Raw genomic sequence first — 15333 nt, forward strand, 5'->3', positions numbered from 1 at the left:
TTGATACTAATAAAGAAGAAGGCAGATGTTCTGCTGGGTAAAAGCGAATTGTTTGCTTTTGGTGTGAGTGAGAAAATAAATAGTAAAAGATGGTTTGGATCCATCGATTCCTAGGTTATGGGCCCAGCACGCTTCCGCTGCGCCACTCTTCTCGTAGTTGAATCTTTGCGGGACCGGACGTGAGGCAAATTTTGAAGAAAGCAGTAACAGGTCGATCAATATTCCCAGAGAGGTGAAACTGCCGCCCCGAACTTCCTTCTGTGAAGATGATTCCAGTTACTCCCAACTTTTCCATCAGAACAACGTCACAGACGAAATCACTTCACCTGCACAGAACAGCCATTCAGCACGAAAGTAAAATATCTGAACTATGCTGACCAGAATCAGTCTGTTCAAACGTGTGTTCTTGCTGAAAGAACAAATGAAGAAGTGAATAGTTGTCTGGCTACCGCAGGACAGTGACGTCGTAACTCCTGGTTTGCTCCAATCAACAAGGATCGAATTTCCGCTCCATCTGCTCCTCACACGAAGTTATTGAGAGTCTAAGTTCTGAGCGGCGTGAAGTATCCAATTGGAGAGTTACATTCTGGCGACTGGAATCTCTCCACAGCTGCTTCCGGTGCTGCTTTCACAGACAAGTAGCCGAAAACCTGCTCCAGTGTCCAAACAGGAGAACGCTCATCCAGTGGAGGCGGCAAAAGAGTGATTGGGAGAAGTCAACTTAGTCACCTCAACTGTACTGTGGGTAGCTGAAGAACAGGTGTCAAAGGGGGGATCAGACTGAAAGCAAAACTTTGATATCAATAAAGAAGAAGGCGGATGTTCTGCTGGGCAAAAGCGACTTGTTTGCTTTTGGTGGGAGTGAGAAAATAAATAGCAGAGGATGGTTTCGTTACATCCACCTCTGGGTTATGGACCCAGCACGCTTCCGCTGCGCCACTCTGTTGCTGGTTAACTCTCCGTGTGGCCGGACGTCAGGCAAATTTTGAAGAAATCAGTAATAGGTCGCTCAATGTTCACAGGGAGCTGAATGTGCCGCCCCGAACTTCCTTCTGTGAAGGTGATTCCAGTCACTCCTAACTTTTCCATCAGAACAATGTCAAAGAAGAAATCACATCACCTTCACAGAACAACCATTCAGTACGACAGTAACATATCTGAACTATGCTGACCAGAATCAGTCTGCTCAAACGTGTGTTCTTGCTGAAAGAACAAATGAGGAAGTGAATAGTTTCCTGTCTACCGCAGGGCAGTGATGTTGTAGCTCCTGGTTTCAGGAACAGAGTGCCGCAGCGGAAGCGTGCTGGGCCATTACCCCGAGGTCGAGGAATCGAGGCTATTCTCTGCTCTTTACATTCTCCCTCACACCAAAAGTAAACATGACGCACATTCCTGTTTGCTTTGCAGCAAATACCTATCAGAATATTTCTTGCAGTCTCATCCTGACATTGGTCCCGGGAATGAATGAGACAGCATGACACATGACAACATCGTACAGCTCACAAATAGAGAACCACAGAGAAAATGCTTTAAAATGTCAGCAGGTCTGACAGCATCTGTAGGGAGAGAAAAGAGCGAACGTCCCGAGTTCAGGTGACCCTTTGTCAAAGCCTGACTCGAAACGTTATCCATTAATACCCCACAGAGGAGCAATATAGATATATACTGATATCCAGTAATACTTCAGAGGGGACAAGAAGGAAATAAAGCTTTATCGAGCAACAAATGACAATAGAAACCGAGTTCCCAACTTCCCATCTAGGACGGATGTGAACAATCCAACCAGCCAGACTATTGACAACAAGAGAAGACGAATATTACTCGGAGTCCTGGGTCCAATATTAATTCTTCAACCAGAGTCACTGAAGCAGATTATCGAGTCATTAGCTGGGCTTTGGTGTCTTTGTGTGCGTATTTGAGCAGAAATCTCACGTCCTGAGAACAAAGCTTTGCCTTTGAAAGGGAGATTTTGGATCTTCCTGAGGATGAAAATCTAGCCGGAGAAATATAACCTCGTGGAAGAAGACTCAATATCAGGAGTGGGATTTCGAACCCACGTCTCCAGAGGAGACTGCGACCTGAACGCAGCCCCTTAGACCGCTCGGCCATCCTGACGCGCTGTCGTTGAAACTAAGATCCGTGCACAAATCGACTTAAATTCTATCCTCATCGTCATTTCACTTCCAACAAGAGATGCTTTTCCTACTTTTGAACCCCAGCCAGAGTCCTGCATCTGAGTGCCATCCTTGTCCAAGCTGCTGTGCGTAAGGAGCTTCTCATTGCTGCATTGATCACGTTGCTCCAATCAACAAGGACCAAATTCCCGCGCTTTCTGATCCTAACAGGAAGATATTGAGAGTCTAAGATCTGAGCGACGTGAAGTATCCAATTGGAGAGTTGTATTCTGGCGACTGGAATCTCTCTTTACAGCTGCTTCCGGTGCTGCTTTCACAGACAAGCAGCCGAAGAACCCCACCAATACCCAAACAGGAGAACATTCATCCAGTGGAGGCGGCAGAAGAGAGTTTGGGAGAAGTCAACTTAGTTAGTTCCTGGTTATGTGCACAGCACGCTTCCGCTGCGCCACTCTGCTTGTGATTGATGCCCTCCGTAGTCGTACTTGAGGCAAAGTTTGAAGAAATCAGTAACAGGTTGATCAATGTGAGATGAAGCTGCCACTCCGAACTTCCTTCTATGAAGGTGATTCCAGTCACTCCCCACTTTCCCATCAGAACAACGTCACAGAAGAAATAACATCGCCTTTACAGAACAATCATTCAGCACGAAAGTAAAATATCTGAACTATGCTGACCAGAATCAGTGTGCTCAAACGTGTGCTCTTGTTGAAAAAACAAATGAAGAAGTGAATAGTTGTCTGGCTACCGCAGGGCAGTGATGTGGTAACTCCTGGTTTCAGGAACAGAGTGCCGCAGCGGAAGCGTGCTAGGCCATTAGCCCGAGGTCGAGGAAACGGGGCTATTCTCTGCTATTTACATTCTCCCTCACACCTCAAGTAAACATAACGCACGTCCCTGTTTACTTTGCAGCAAATACCTATCAGAATATTTATTGAAGTCTCATCCCGACATTTGTACCAGGAATGAAGGAGACAGCATGACATATTGTAATGGTCACAAACAGGGAACCACAGAGAACATGATGTAAATATCAACATGTCTGGCAGCAACTGTGGAGAAAAAAGAGCTATCGTTTCGAGTCCAGGTGACCCGTTGTCTAAGCGGGACTGAAGCGCGTTCCAGTAGGACCCCGCACACGGACAAAATAGATAGACAACGTTTTCCAGTAATACCTCACAGGGGGCCAATAAGGAAATAAAGCATTGTCGAGTAATAAATCACAATAGAAACCCTGCTCCCACCTTCCCCTCATGTACGGTTGTGAACAATCCAACCAGCCACACTTTTTACAACAAGAGAAGACGATTTTTCCTCCGACTTCAGGAATCAATATTTATTCCTCAGCCAGAGTCACTGTGCCGATTACGCAGTAATTAACTAGTTTTACCTGTTGGTTTTTGCTGTGCGAAATGTAGCAGTAATCTCATGTCCTGAAGCCACCGCTTCCGCATTGAATGGGTGGTATTGGATCTTTCTGGGATTGAACATTTTGCTGGAGAACTGTAATCTCGTGGAGGGAAAGTCGATGTCTGGAGTGGTATCGAACCCACGCTTCCAGAAATGACTGCGATCTCAACGCAGCGTCTTAGAATGCTCAACCACCCAGACATTGCGCGGAGGAAGGTACGCTCCGCCCAAAACTCGACTTTAATTCTATCTTCATCGTCATTTGATTAGAAACTACATGTGCTTTTATTATTTGTGAACCACAGAAAGAGTCCTGTATCTGAGTGCCATCCTTATCCAAGCAGCAGGGGCTTAAGGAGCGTTTTGTTGCTGCATTGATCAGTTTGCTCCAATGAACAAGGACCGAATTACCGCCCGACCTCGTCCACACAAGAAGGTATTGAGAGTCTATGATCCGAGCAATATGCGGTATCCAATTGGAGCGTTGCAACCTGGCGACTGGATTGTCTCTCCACAGCTGCTTTCTTGCTGCATTCACAGACAAGTAGCCGAAGAACCCCTCCAGTGTCCAAACAGGAGGACGTTAATCCAGTAGAGGCGGCAGAAGAGTGTTCTGGGAGAAGTCAACTGAGTCATCTGGACTGTACTGTGGGTAGCTCAAGAAGTCTCAAAGAGTGGATCAGCCAGATAGCAAAAGTTTGATAATAATAAAGGAAAAGGCTAATGTGCTCTTGGGCGACAGCAACTTGTTTGATTTTGGTGTGAATGAGAAAATAAGTAGCAGAGGATGGTTTCGATCCACCGACGTCTGGGTTATGGGCCCAGCTTCCGCTGCGCCACTCTGCTCGCGATTAATTTTCCCCGGGTCGGACTTGAGGCAAAGTTTGAAGAAATCAGTAACAGGTTGATCAATGGTGCCAGAGATGTGAAACTGCCGCCCCGAACTTCCTTCTATGAAGGTGATTCCAGTCACTCCCCACTTTCCCATCAGAGCAACGTCACAGTAGAAATCACATCACCTTCACAGAACAACCATTCAGCACGAAAATAAAATATCTGAACTATGCTGACCAGAATCAGTCTGCTCAAACATGTGTTCTTGCTGAAAGAACAAATGAGAAAGTGAATAGTTGTCTGGCTACCGCAGGGCAGTGATGTCGCAGCTCCTGGTTAAGGGAGCAGAGTGCCGCAGCGGAAGCGTGCTGGGCCGTTACACCGAGGTCGAGGAAACGGGGCTATTCTCGTCTATTTACATTCTCCCTCTCATCAAAAGTAATCATAACTCACGTTCCTGTTTGCTTTGCAGCAAATACCGATCAGAAGCTTTCTTGCAGGCTCATCCCGACATTCGTCCCAGGAATGAAAGAGACAGTATTACACATTTCAACATTGTAAAGCTCACAAATAGGGAACCACAGATAAAATGTTTTAAAGTCTCAGCAGGTCTGACAGCATGTGTAGGGAGAGAAAACAATTAACGTTTCGAGTCAAGGTGACCCTTTGTCAAATTTGGATTGTAAACGTTATCCAGTCGTACCCCACAGAGGAGCAATGTAGATACATACTGATGTCCGTGAATGGTTCATAATAAGGAAATAAATAATTATCGAACAATAAATCACAATAGAAACCTAGTTCCCAACATCCCCTCTCGGACGGATGTGAACAATCCAACCAGCCAGACGATTTACAACAAGAGAAGTCGAATTTCACCCGAAGTCCTGGGATCAATATTAATTCCTCAACCAGAGTCACTGAAGGAGAATATCATGTCATTAACTGGGTTTTCGCCTGTCGGGTCTTGCTGTGCGTATTTAAGCAGCAATCACATGCCCTGAGAACAAAGCTTTGCCTTTGAAAGGTAGATTTTGGATCTTCCTGAGGTTGAAAATCTAGCCGGAGAAATCTAACCTCGTGGAACAAAACTCAATATCGGGAGTAGGATTCGAACCCACGGCTCCAGAGGAGACTGGGATCTGAACGCGGCTCCTGGAAAAAACGCCGCACCCAATGTTAACACCTCGACCCTATCCCCATAACCCAGTAACCCCACCCAACACTAAGGTCAATTTACCATATCCAATCCACCTAACTTGCACATCTTTGGACTGTGGGAGGAAAACCACGCTCACACGGGGAGAATGTGCAGACTACGCACAGACAGTGACCCAAGGCGGAATCGAACATGGGACCCTGGAGCTGTGAAGCGATTGTGCTATCCACAGTGCTACCGTGCTGCCCGCAAATTGTATTTTATTGGTATCAAAGTTTTGTTTTCAGTCTCATCCACCCCTTTGACACCTGTTCTTCAGCTACCCACAGTAAAGTTGTCTTGACTAAGTTGACTTCTCTCAAACACTCTTTTGCCGCCTTTAATTGATGAGCGTTCTCCTGTTTGTACACTGGAGGGCTTCTTCGGCTTCTTGTCTGTGAAAGCAGCACCGGAAGCAGCTGTGGAAAGATATTCCAGTCGCCAGAATGTAACTCTGCAATTGGATACTTCACGTCGCTCAGATCTTAGACTCTCAATATCTTCCTGTGAGGATCAGAAAGAGCGGGAATTTGGTCCTTGTTGATTGGAGCAAAATGATCAATGCAGCAATGAGAAGCTCCGTAACCCCTAGCGGCTTGGACAAGGATGGCATCAGGTACAGGACTCGAGCTGGGGTTCAAAAGTAGGAAAAGCATGTCTTGTTTGAAATGAAATGAGATGAAGATAGAATTTAAGTCGATTTGTTCACGAATCTTAACTCCGACGACAACGCGTCAGGATGGCTGAGCGGTCTAAGGCGCTGTGTTCAGGTCGCAGTCTTCTCTGGAGGCGTAGGTTCTAAATACCACTCCTGATGTTGAGTTTTCTTCCACGAGGTTAAATTTCTCCGCCTAGATTGTCAACCTCAGGAAGATTCAATATCCCCCTTCCAAAGGAAAATATTTGTTCCCAGGACATGAGATTTCTGCTCAAATACGCACAGCAAGACCCCAAAGGGTCAGTTAAAGACTCGATAATCTGCTTCAGTGACTCTGGTTGAGGAATTAATATTGATCCCAAGTCTCCGCGTAAAATTCGTCTTCCCTTGTTGTAAATAGAGAAAGCTTTATTTCCTTATTGGCCCCCTGTGAGGTATTACTGGATTTCAGTATTATCTATATTGCTCCTCTGTGGGGTATTACTGGATAACGTTACCTGTTTCGACACTTGAGGGGTTCTTCGGCTACTTGTCTGTGAAAGCAGCACCGGAAGCAGCTGTGCAGAGAGATTCCAGTCGCCAGGATACAACTCTCCAATTGGATACTTCACGTCGCTCAGATCGTAGACTCTCAATATCTTCGTGTGAGGATCAGGTAGAGCGAAAATTCGGTCCTTGTTGATTGAGGGAAACTGTTCAATGCAACAATGAATAGCTCCTTAACCCCCAGCGGCTTGGACAAGGATGGTACTCAGATACAGGACTCTGGCTGGGGTTCAAAAGTAGGAAAAGCATATCTTGTTTGAAAAGAAATGAAAATGAAGACCGTATTGAAAACGATTTGTGCACGGAGCATGTTTTTTTTAGCGGCAACACCTCAGGGTGGCCGAGCCATCGAAGGCGGTGCGTTTATCAACTCAATGGGCTCCTTAATTCCTGTTGAATTTGGTTTGGTTGTTCAAGTAACATCAAAAGAAACTCTTTTTTGTCCCTCGCTTTTGTTTTCTGGATCATTGGGTCAATTTGGTTCTTTCTGTTTTGTTGGCCACCACTGCGAACAGAACAATAGACATACGGGACCAGTCTTCGTAAATAAAAGCGTCGAACAGAAGGGCAATGCCGCAATGAAGATTCTTATAAAATCCTGAAAGAACAATAGAAAAGGTTGGATAACTCGGCTGTTCTGGCAACATCTGTGGAAAGAGAAAAACAGTTCCAGTCCCAAACCCCAGGATGACCCTGCTTCCCATTCTCTGTTTCCCTCTCCACAGCTGCTGCCAGCCTGTTGAGATTTTCCAGCATTTTCTGTTTTAATCACGGGACTACATGCCAGCTCTGACATGACTGACATGGACACGATGGGTGGAATGGACTCACCCCGAACTGTCACCATTCTCTGATTCTCGAAACGAGAGTGTAAGATCTGAGCAACGTGAAGTATCCAATTGGAGAGTTGCATCCTGGCGATTGAAATCTCTCTCCCCCGCTGCTTCCGGTGTTGCTTTCACAGACAAGTAGCCGAACATCGGACACACCGGGGAAAATTCATTCAGTTGAGGAGGCAGAGGAGGATTCTGGAAGAGGTCAACTGAGTCACCTCGACTGCACTGTGGGTAGCCGAAGAACAGGTGTCAAGGAGCGGTTAAGCCCCAAACATTCTAATTGTCTTTCTTTATAACTCGTCAAATCTATATTTCAGAAAGGATGCGAGCAAATGATAGAACAAGATAAACTGTTCGTGCTCCTCCCGCAGCAGAAGGCACTCCGATCGCATTTTCAACATAACTGTTGCAGGTATTGGATTATATCACGCACTAAATAATACAACATTTATGATTCCTATTGCGATGTTTGCAATTGAATTCTGTGCGTATCAGCTTGATAGTGCTGAATAATTGTGTGTTTATCTCGCAATCTATTTGCATTGACCTCCCTTGTGTATAAATGTATTTTGACGTGATTGTAAAACATAATGAAACGTTGAGTAAAACCCTGCCCGATTAAATACGATTCAATGTTAATGCCGAGTCAGATAAGCATCAGAATGCTGAAATAATTTAACATGCAGCACAATAACCCAAAATACGGCAGTACATTTTTGAGGATTGTTTTATCAGCAGTAAGTGTCATTTTGCATAGCACGGCACATGTAGTCATGGCCGAGTGGTTATGGCGATGGACTAGAAATCCATTGGGGTTTCCCCGCGCAGGTTCGAATCCTGCTGGCTACGTGTTTTTCTATTCTCGTGCAAATTCCAAATTCACGCAAGTTTCTTTGTGATGAGTTGTGCCTGACACGAAGTGCTGTGAAACCTGTTAAAAAAAATGTTCATGGCAAAATATCTGACAGAAAATCCTCCCTCCGGTTCTTCACGGCCGCTGATCCCATCTCCAAATGAGCAAAATGCCTGGATGTCACCTTATTGGTGAAATGGGAAACTCATGGATGAATAGAAGAGGAGGACAGCCGGCAGGGGGACCTCGGTATTGCACCCGATTCTTCGCACAGTCCAACCATCTGCAGGTTAGGTGGTTTGACCATGTTTACTTTACCCTTAATTTCCAAGCATTAGCTAGAGATATAGAACAGAGAACATAGAACATGACAGAGAAGTACAGGCCCTTCGGCCCTCGATGTTGCGCCGTCCTATGAAACCCCTCTAAAGACCCTTTGCACTATTCTCTTATCGTCCAATGCCTATCTAAGTTGCTGTTTAGCGCACTGAGCTAAATCTCTGGCTTTGAATGCAGTCCAAGGCAAGCCAGCAGCACGGTTCAATTCCCGTACCAACCTCCCCGGACAGACGCCCGAATGTGTCGTCTAGGGGCTTTTCACGGCAACTGCATTGAAGCCGACTCGTGACAATAAGCGATTTAGGCACTGGTTTAGCTCACTCAGCTAAATACTTGGCTTACCAAGCAGGCCAGCAGCATGGTTCGATTCCCGTACCAGCCTCCCAGGAAAGGTGCCCGAATGTGGCGATTGGGGGATTTTTTCAGTAACTTCATTGAAGCTGACTCATGACAATAAGCGATTTCCATTTCATTTCATTGACCATTTGAATGTGTTTAGTGTTGGCGAGTCCACTACTGTTGCAGATAGGACATTCCCTTACTACTCTCTGAGTAAAGAACCTACCTCTGGCATCTGTCCTATGTATATCTCCCCTCAATTTAAAGCGATGTCCCCTCGTGCTGGACATCACCATCCGAGGAAAAAGGCTGTCAATGTCCACCCTATCTAATCCTCTGATCATCTTGTATGAATCAATTAAGTCACCTCTTTACCTTCTTCTCTCTAATGAAAACCGCGTCAAGTCCTTTTGCCTTTCCTCATACGATCTTCCCTCAATACTATGCAACATCCTTGTAAATCTCCGCTGTACCCTTTCTAATGCTTCCACATCCTTCCTATAATGTGGCGACCAGAAGTGCATGCAATACTCCAAATGCAGCCGCGCAAAAGTTTTTTACAACTGCAACATGACCTCATGGCTCCGAAACTCAATTCCTCTACCAATAAAAGCTAACACACCGTACGCCTTCTTAACAACTCTCGCAACCTGGGTGGCAACTTTCAGGGATCTATGGACATTGACACCGAGATGTCTGTGCTCGTCCACACTACCACGAATCTTACCATTAGCCCAGTACTCTGTCTTCATGTTATTCCTCCCACAATGAATCACCTCACACTTTGCTGCATTAAACTCCATTTGCCACCTGTCAGCCCAGCTCTGCAGCTTATCTATGTCCCTCTGTAACTTGTAACATCCTTCTGCACTGTCCACAACTCCAGCGACTTTAGTGTCATCTGCAAATTTACTCACCCATCCTTCTACACTCTCCTCCAGGTCATTTATAAGAATGACAAACAGCAGCGGCCCCAAAACAGAACCTTGTGGTACACCACTAGTATCTGGACACCAGTCTGAACATTTCCCATCAACCACCACCCTTTGTCTTCTTCCAGCTAGCCAATTTCTGATCCAAACTGCTAAATCACCCTGAATCCCATGCCTCCGTGTTTTCTGCAATAGCCTACCATGGGGAACATTTTCAAACGCTTTACTGAAATCCATATACACCACATCAACTGCTTTACCCTCATCCACCTGTTTGGTCACCTTCTCGAAGGACTCAATGAAGTTTGTGAGGCACGACCTACCCTTCACAAAACCATGTTGACTATCTCTAATCAAATTATTGCTTTCCAGATGATTATGCATCCTATCTCTTATAAACCTTACCAAGACTTTTCCCACAAAAGAAGTAAGGCTCCCTAGTCTATAGTTACCGGGGTTATCTCTACTCCCCTTCTTGAACAGGGGGAACACATTTGCTATCTTCCCGTCTTCTGGCACTATTGCTGTCGACAAAGGTGACTTAAATATCAAAGCCAAAGGCTCAGCAATCTCCTCCCTAGCTTCCCAGAGAATTCTAGGATAAATCCTATCCGGCCCAGGGGACTTATCTATTTTCACATTTTCCAGATTCGCTAACACCTCCTCCTTATGAATCTCAAGCCCTTCTAGTCTAGTAGCCTGTATCTCAGTATTCTCCTCGACAACTTTGTTTTTTTTTCCTGTGTGGATACAGACGACAAATACTCATTTAGCACCTATCCTATCTCCTCGGACTCCACGCACAACTTCCTACTCCAGCCCTTGACTGGCCCTACTCTTACCTTAGTCATTCTATTATTCCTGACATATCTAGAGAAAGCTTTAGTGTTAACCTTGATCCTACCTGCCAATGACGTCTTATGTCCTCGCCTGGCTCTTCTTAGCTCTCTCTTTAGAGCCTTCCTAGCTAACTTGTAACTCTCAAGCGCCCTAACTGAACCATCACCTCTCATCTTTACATAAGCCTCCTTCTGCCTCTTGACAAGTGTTTCAACCACTTTAGTAAACCATGGTTCCCTCGCTCGACCACTTCCTCTCTGCCAAACAGGTACATACTTATCAAGGACACGCATTAGCTGTTCCTTGAACATGCTCCACATTTCTATTGTGCCCACCCCCTGCAGTTTTCCTTTCCAGCCAATGCATCCTAAGTCTTGCCTCATCGCATCATAATTGCCTTTCCCCCAGCTATAACTCTTGCCCTGCGGTATATACCTATCTCTTTCCATCGCTAAGGTAAACGTAATCGAATTATGGTCACTATCACCAAAGTGCTCACCTACCTCCAAATCTAACATCTGCCCTGGTTCATTACCCAGTACCAAATCCAATACGGCATCGCCTCTCTTTGCGCTATCTACGTACTGCAGCAGGAACCCTCCTGCACAGATTGGACAAAAGCGGACCCATATAAAGTCCTCGAACTATTGTGTTTCCAGTCAATATTTGGAAAGTTAAAGTCCCCATAACAAATACCCTGTTACTTCCGCTCCTATCCACAATCATCTTTGCAATCCTTTCCTCTACATCTCTGGAACTTTTCGGAGGCCTATAGAAAAGCCCTAACAGGGTGACCTCTCCTTTCATGTTTCTTAACTCACCCCATACTACCTCAGTATTCGAGTCCTCATCAAATGTCCTCTCAGCCACCGTAATACTGTCCTTGACTAACAATGCCACCCCTCCCCTCTCTTATCACCTTCCCTGAGCTTACTGAAATATCTAAACCCCGGTACCGGCAACAACCATTCCAGTCCCTGCTCTATCCATGTCTCCGAAATGGCCACAACATCGGAGACCCAGGTATTAACCAAGCTCACCCACCTTATTCCGGATGCTCCTGGCATTGAAGTAGACACAATTTAAAACACCTTCCTTCCTGCCGGTACACTCTTGCAACTTTGAAACATTACTCATGACCTCAGTACTCTCAGCTTCTTGTATACTGGAGCTACAATTCAGGTTCCCAATTCCCTGCTGAACTAGTTTAAACCCTCCCGAAGAGCATCGGCAACCCCCCTACCCCCCCCCCCCCCCCCCCCCCCCCCGCCCATGATATTAGTATCCCTCTGGTCCAGGTGTAAACCATCCCGTTTGTAGAGGTCCCACCTACCCCAGAATGAGCCCCAATTGTCCAGCAATCTGAAACCCTCCCTCCTGCACCATCCCTGCATGGAATCTATGTCTCCATTAATTCCAGCAGCGCATTGGAGGAATTTGTCCAGACATTGAGCTGGAGGAATGAATGTCTGCTCTGATATGACAGCCGGGCTGATGGGAACTAGAAACTAGTTGTCGGATATTTCCACTGACGGTGTATGACTCCGTATCGAGCATCTCCAATTGCCTTGCTCCTCTATGGTCCATCGTTTCTCACCATCTGAAAAATACACCAATTTCCCCACTTGTGGTTGCAACGTAAGGCTTTTGTGAAACTCCGTACATCTTTCCTGACTGCCTCTGCATCTACTGTTTATCGCATTATCAGACTGTATTCTACATACACATATCAGTTTATTTCATTCTACCCGTTGCAATTCTCATGTTCTTTCTTTATAGCTCGTCAAATCTATATTGCAGAAAGGATGCGGGCAAATGATAGAACAATATAAACTCTTCGTGTTCTTCCGACAGAAGAAGGCACTCCGATGGCATCTACAACATAACTGTTGCAGGTATTGGATGATATTATGCTCTAAATAAAACAACATTTATGATTCCTATTGCGATGTTTGCAATTTAATGTTGTGCGTATTTGCGTGATAGTGCTGAATAATTGTGTGATTACCTATGTCATCTCGCAATCTATTTGCATTGATCTCCTTTGTGAATAAAAGTATTTTGACGTGATTGAAAGACAGCAGGAAAGGCTGAGTAAACCCCTGCCCGATTAAATACAATTCAATGTTAATGCCGAGTCATATATCCATCAGAACGCTGACCCACTTTAAAATGCAGCACCAGAACTCAAAATTGAGGCAGTACTTTTTTGAGGATTGTTTTACCAGCAGTAAGTGTCATTTTGCATAAAGCAGCACATGTAGTCATGGCCGAGTGGTTAAGGCGATGGACTAGAAATCCATTGGGGTTTCCCCGCCCAGGTTCGAATCCTGCTGATTACGTGTCTTTCTTTTCTCGTGCAAATTCCAAATTCACGCAAGTTTCTTTGTTTGAGTTGTGCATTCCACGAATTGCTGTGAAACCTGTTGAAAAAATGTTCATGGAAAAAATGTCTGACAGCAATGCCTCCCTCCGGTTCTTCACGGCAGCTGAGCAAATGAGCACGGTCTCCAAATGAGCAAAATGCCTGGATGTCACCTTATTGGTGAAATCGGAAACTAATGGATTAATCGAATAGGACGCCAGCCGGCAGGGGGACTTCGGTATTGCACACGATTCTTCGCACAGTCCAACCATCTGCAGGTTAGGTGGTTTGACCATGTTTACTTTACCCTTAATTTCCAAGCATTAGCTAGAGATATGGGGTCGGGCATGGATAGGGCCCAGATATGGGGCTCCTTCGGAGGGTCAATGCAGACATGATGGACTGAATGCCCTCATTCTTCACGGAAGGGAATCTATGTTTCCATTAATTCCAGCAGCGCATTGGAGGAATTTGTCCAGACATTGAGCTGGAGGAATTGATGTCTCCTCTGATATGACAGCCATATGATGAGAACTAGCAACTAGTTATCGGATATTTCCACTGACGGTGAATGACTCCGTATCGAGTATCTCCAATCGCCTTGCTCCTCCACCGTCCATCGTTTCCCACCTTCTGCAAAATACACCAATTTACCACAGGTGTTTGCAACGTAAGGTTTTTGTGTAACTCCGTCCATCTTTCCTGACTGCCTCTGTATCTACTGTTTATCGCATTCTCAGACGGTATTCTACATGCACATATCAGTTTATTTCATTCTACCGGTTGCAATTCTCATATTCTTTCTTTATAGCTCGTCAAATCTATATTGCAGAATGGATGCGGGCTAACGATAGAACAATATAAACTCTTCGTGTTCCTTCCGCAGAAGAAGGCACTCCGATGGCATCTTCAACATGACTATTGCAGGTATTGGATTATATCATGCTCTAAATAAAACAACATTTATGATTCCTATTGCGATGTTTGCAATTGAATTTTGTGCGTATTTGCGTGATAGTGTTGAATATTAAAGTGTGGCAGCATTCTGATGTTTATCTGACTCGGCATTAACATTGAATCGTATTTAATCGGGCAGGGTTTATCTCTGCCATCTCGCAATCTATTTGCATTGATCTCCTTTGTGTATAAATGTATTTTGACCTGATTGAAAAGCAGAAGGAAAGGCTGAGTAAAACCCTGCCCGATTAAATACGATTCAATGTTAATGCCGAGTCAGATAAACATCAGAATGCTGACACACTTTAATATGCAGCACAAGAACTCAAAATTGCGGCAGTACATTTTTGAGGATTATTTTATCAGCAGTAAGTGTAATTTTACAGTGGTGGCGCATGTAGTCATGGCCGAGTGGTTAAGGCGATGGACTAGAAATCCATTGGGGTTTCCCCGCGCAGGTTCGAACCCTGCTGACTACGTATCGTTCTTTTCTCGTCCAAATTCCCGCAAGTTTTTTTTGTTATGCGTTGTGCTTGACACGAAGTGCTGTGAAACCTGTTGAAAAAAATGTTCATGGTAAAATGTCTGACAGCAATGCCTCACTCCGGTTCTTCACGGCCGCTGATCCCGCCGACAAATGAGCAAAATGCCTGGATGACACCTTATTGGTGAAATCGGAAACTAATGGGTGAATAGAATAGAAAGGCAGCCGGCAGTGTGACCTCGGTATTGCACCCGATTCTTCTCAAGTGTTGGCATCGCTGAAATGCTCCGCAGATAGCGGACAGAGAATAAGCCTTGAATAGCTGCTGAACTAGGGAATAGATAATAATACTTTTTCTTGATGTCACAAGTAGGATAACATTAACACTGTAACAAAGTTAGTGGGAATAATCCGAGTCGCCACACTCCGGCGCCTGTTCGGGTTCAATGAGGGAGATTTCTGAATGTCCAATTCATATAATAGCACGACTTTCGGGGATTGTGGGAGGGATCCTGAGCACACGGCGGAAACCCACGCAGACACGGGGAGAACGTGCAGACTCCTCACAGTGACCCAGCGGGGAATGAAACTCGGGACCCTAGCGCTG

General features: G+C 45.3%; 4 non-coding genes across 4 annotated transcripts; 3 read left to right on the top strand and 1 right to left on the bottom strand.

The window, feature by feature from the left end:
• Positions 1-2031: 2031 nt before the first annotated feature.
• Positions 2032-2115, bottom strand: trnal-cag. The gene has a single exon. It is a non-coding gene; the product is annotated as a tRNA-Leu (tRNA).
• Positions 2116-8384: 6269 nt separating this feature from the next.
• Positions 8385-8466, top strand: trnas-aga. The gene has a single exon. It is a non-coding gene; the product is annotated as a tRNA-Ser (tRNA).
• A 4714-nt stretch (positions 8467-13180) lies between these two features.
• On the top strand, positions 13181-13262 carry trnas-aga. The gene has a single exon. It is a non-coding gene; the product is annotated as a tRNA-Ser (tRNA).
• A 1377-nt stretch (positions 13263-14639) lies between these two features.
• trnas-aga lies at positions 14640-14721 on the top strand. The gene has a single exon. It is a non-coding gene; the product is annotated as a tRNA-Ser (tRNA).
• The last annotated feature ends 612 nt before the right edge of the window (positions 14722-15333 follow it).

This window comes from Scyliorhinus canicula, chromosome 31, assembly GCF_902713615.1.
Source record: "Scyliorhinus canicula chromosome 31, sScyCan1.1, whole genome shotgun sequence".
NCBI classification, from domain to species: Eukaryota; Metazoa; Chordata; class Chondrichthyes; order Carcharhiniformes; family Scyliorhinidae; genus Scyliorhinus; species Scyliorhinus canicula.